The sequence below is a fragment of the Pteropus alecto genome, unplaced genomic scaffold (assembly GCF_000325575.1).
Source record: "Pteropus alecto unplaced genomic scaffold, ASM32557v1 scaffold125, whole genome shotgun sequence".
Classification (NCBI taxonomy): Eukaryota; Metazoa; Chordata; class Mammalia; order Chiroptera; family Pteropodidae; genus Pteropus; species Pteropus alecto.
This window is the reverse complement of record NW_006436888.1, coordinates 4,598,171-4,602,682: the sequence shown is the minus strand read 5'-3', so window position 1 is coordinate 4,602,682 and position 4,512 is coordinate 4,598,171.

The following is a 4,512-nucleotide window of genomic DNA, read 5'->3' as shown; positions in this document are numbered from 1 at the left end:
GCCCGGCCGCCCGCGCCTCACTCCCAGGACAGGACCGCAGCGCCCACCCCAACCCCCGTCACAGACGCCGCAGCAGCCGCCACCACTGCTTCCTCTTCTTTCTCAGTTGCCTCCGGCCGTCAAACGACGCCGGCCGTCAAGCACCGCCGAGTCTTTTGCGACATATGGAAAAGAGAGGGCGGAGTGAGGGGAGCGGGGCGGGCCAGAGAGAAGGAGGCGGAGCCACAGCGAGGAGGGCACGTGACCCGATTGGGGCTGGACCGCGTAGGAGGGTTCTGCAGAGTGAAGTCCACGGGAGGAGAGATATCTGGCGGGCACTGGAAGCATCCAGCTCGTAAAAAAACTCCGAGCCAGCCAAACCGAGCACGTGTTGGGTCCTGTTTGCTAGAGATGGATTCAACAGCCCTAAGATAAAAAAAATAATAATAAAACTTTTTTTCTGTAAAAACGATCTTCACTGCAAAAAACAAAACAGTACAGAAAATTTAAAGAAAAAGGAAAGAAAGACAGAAAAAGAAAGAAAGAAAGAGAAAAAAGAAAGGAAAGGAACCACTGTAAACTAGACTTCCTAAGAAATATTTTGTTGACAACTCTTCTAGACCTGTCCTGCTGCTTGTATGGCATATGGGACACCAATGCTGCCCAGGACTGTCCATTTCTCTACCACAGCAAGTCACCTGCATGTCGGCCCTGAGTTTTAACTTATTTAAATAACATAAAACACAGAAGTCTCATAATTTGAAAATGCCTTTAAATTATAAATCCTCAACACTCAAGAGAAATTTTGCTTTGTTTCTGGGGGAAAAAAAATCAGTAGGAGCACAGGGGCAGACAATGGAGACATTGTATCAACTTTGGTTTTAGGACATTCCAAAGCCAGACAGTGCTTCCCAGTTGTTGAAAATTAAAGTCATTTGAGGTGGCTTCTTGCGGACTATGAACGGACACAGATGTGTTTGCTGAGTTCGAGGGCCAGCACCCTGAAAAAAGGTGCCTTTTCAGGTGATCCAACAGTATACTTACCGTTTTTTTTCAAGGTTACTATCAAAACACACACACAAAATTCTTAATTACCACTGGGTGTTCACAAAAACCGCAGAATTTGTTCATGGATGCACAGGACTCCATGCCCTACAGTTAGAGACAGGATCCACCCAACCCTCTGAGGGAAGCACAGTACTCCAGAGACACGGTGAGGTGACAGCAAAGGACCAGACTGGACTTGATACCCCCTACGAAATGGGGATGACCAGAGACTCTACCTCTCATGTTTTTGAGGAATAAATAAGTTAATGCAGGTAAAGCAAGAATGGTACATGACACATGATAAGTGCTCAGTAAATGTAACTCACATCTTTTTATTATTATTACAAACACCCATGTAATAGGCATATAATTTGGTCCACTTGTGGGAATGTTTCTAGGGGAGCAATTCCTGGAAGCAGATTCCTAGGTCAAAGAGAAGGCTCATTATTTGTGCATTGAAATCCCCTACCACTCTCAAACATCCCAGGGGGAGGGGACTCACAGCTAAGGGTCAACAACATAACTACAACATAGCTAGGGAGTCAAGAGCAAGGACTCTAGTTTCAGGCTGCCTGGGTTTTGAATCTTGGTTTTCCTCTTTGTTAGCAAGTCAACTAACTTCCCTGGAAACTGATTTCAGTTTCTCCATCCATAAAATGGGGATCATAAGACAGAGTAGGATTGCTCCGAGGCTTAAATTGGACAAAGATATGAAGCATTTAGCAGAGTGCCTGGCTTAAAATAACCAATCATTATTAATTTATGTTTACTAGGCAGCAGAATACACATGTATATGATACAAAATTCAGAATGCTCAAAAAGGTGAAGAGTGACAATTAAGTCTTCTTGGGGCCCCAGGCAATCTGTTCCTTTCTGCAGATAACAACCACTGCCACCGGTTCCTGAGAATCTCTTCCAGATATTCCATTCACTTACAGATATATAGACATATAGACATACAGTATATCTATATTTTTTCTTTCACAAAAATTGTAGCCTATGATCTTATGTTTTTTTACTTAGGGGAACAGCTTGGATATTCTATTTCTATTATTATTATTGAAGGGGCTAAGTGCCAGTGAGTCTAGCTGATGGGTGTAACGGAGGAGGGGGAGAGGCTGAGGGCCAGCTGACTGCCCGCCTGGCAGCACAGGGTGTGGCTATCCACTGAGGACGTAGCTCTTCCTTGGGCCAAGAATAAACTTGGATAAAAGAAGAGAAGAAAAGTAAGAAAAGCCCCTGTGGCATTGCACAACTACCCTCCAGGCTAGCTATTCTTTCTGTACCTTCCCAGGAAAGCAGGATCCTGCGCCTTTAACTGTTCATAACACGTGCTGCACGTACCAAGAGTAACATCTGGGCAGCAGCCGCCCACGGTTAAAGAGACAAGCTCTTCTTTTGGATGAAGCTTGGACTGGGTTCAAGTTCTAGCAATCTGATGAAGGGAGCAGGAAATAGATATCGAAGGCATAAAGGACAGGCTTCGCCAGGGTTAATCCTTTCTCCAGAGGAGGCTAGCAATCTTCAAGACTCCTGCCTCTCCTGATTTGCAATGACTTGGGCCATGGGAACCGCACTGCCCAGGGATTTTTTTCTGTCTACAGAAAATCACCGTCGAGGGGCTTGGGCCCCAGCAAATGGGAATTTAGAGCTCGGTTCTAAAGCTGCCTCCTTTTCTGTGGTCCTACATCAGCTGTGTGACTCTTCAAGCAGCTTGCTTCACTTCTCTGTGCCAGTTTCATTTCACAAATGAGGGCGTTACTGCCTGACTTGAAGGGCTGTCGCAGACATGGAATGAAACAGAGTTTTGAAAACTGAGCTGGGGACATATGTTCATTCTCCTCCTCTCTGTTCATCTCTCCATTTCCTCCTGGAAGGGTCTGGAATTTCAGTCTTCATCCTTCTCAATTCAAAAACATCCGGTGGATTCTGGCGCCAAGTTCTGTCCCCAGCTGCAGAAACTCTCCGCCCCGGGTCCCAGTTGGGTGGTAGAGGCCCTGGATTGCGTGTGTACCTCTTCCCTTTACTTGCCTTGTACCTTGGGCTTGCTGCTGGGCCCCACTGGGCCTTACTTCTACCATCTGTACGATGAGTAAATCTTTGTACCATGAGATTTCCTGGGTTCCCAGGGATTGTACCTATCATCTAAAAATATCATGTGTTGGTTTTGTTTGGTTCGTACAAATAGTATATATTCATTGTAAAAAAAAATCCTAAAAACAATGAAAAAGCTATCTAGAAATAATATAATATTATATAAATATATGTACATAAAAACCCGCAACCTGGAAATAATCTCTGTAAACATCTGGCTGTCATTTTCTTTTATCGTGGTCTCTATGCATTGTATCTATAAGAATATATTTTCACTGAGTGGGGTCATCCTGTGTATATATACAGTTTTTTCCACTAAACACCACCTCGGAGTGCTACCCTTGCTGGAGCAGTTTTAGGCACTGTGGATTTCTTTTCCCAGCACCTATGCTGGGCCTGCTTTATGTTGTTCACTGACATCCAATGACATTTCTCCTCCCTTGACCCTTTGCTCCCCTGGAAGAGAGGGAGCCCTGCCCACCAGGGTTGCACCCCACCACCCATTCCTCTGGAGCCTAATCTGCTGGTGAGAGGCCCCTGACTTCTGTCTGAGGGTCTCCTCAAAGGAAGGGAGAGGTTTTTTTTTTCCCCAGAGATGGGTGCCCTTAGCTGACATCTGTACCAGGAGCCCTTATTCTAGAGATCCTTGAGTTGTTTGTTGGGCTTTGAGAAAGACCCAGTCTGTGAGGTGACCCTGAAAATTTTCACTCATTCATTCACTCATTCATTCATTCATTCATTCATCAATGAGACCTCAGGAGCAAGCCCTTCCATTGGCTCAGAGGCTCCCTTCACCTCCCAGGTACATAAGGCAGATTAAGTGACTCCCTTTTTTTTTTTTTGGCGGGGTAGCGGGTGGGATGCTGCGCTTTCTGCATCTCCAGCAGCCAGGAAGGTCTTGGCAGTGGTGTGGATGCCTCCGAACACCCTTGGTCCACACGCGGCACAGACCTTCGCGGCCACGGGTTTGCAGAAGGACCAATGAAATTCTAAGAGCTGAGTCTTGCTGAGGGCTTAACACCGGGCCGTTTTAAGTGCGCTTCAGGTAACAACGCCGTTAACCCGTACAAGACCCAACGAATAGATGCTATTACAATCCCCATTTTTCAGACGAGGAAACTGAGGCTCACAGTTATTGGTACCATCGAGCCTTGGAGCAGAATCTGGGGTCTAGACATTGTTGCCTCGCTCCCCTCTGCCTGGTCGTGGTGAAGCCCCTTTGGGAAGGAAGAGAGAGGAGGGGGGGCCCTGCGGAAAAACCCGGGAGCCGCGGGGACAGGCCCGAGGGAGCCGCTCCGACTCGGAGAAGCCTCGGTTTGGGCAGGTCTGCAGGAAAACCCTTCCCCCCGGGGCGAGCGGCAGGGAGGGGGAGAGGGGCGGTGCGACACCGCC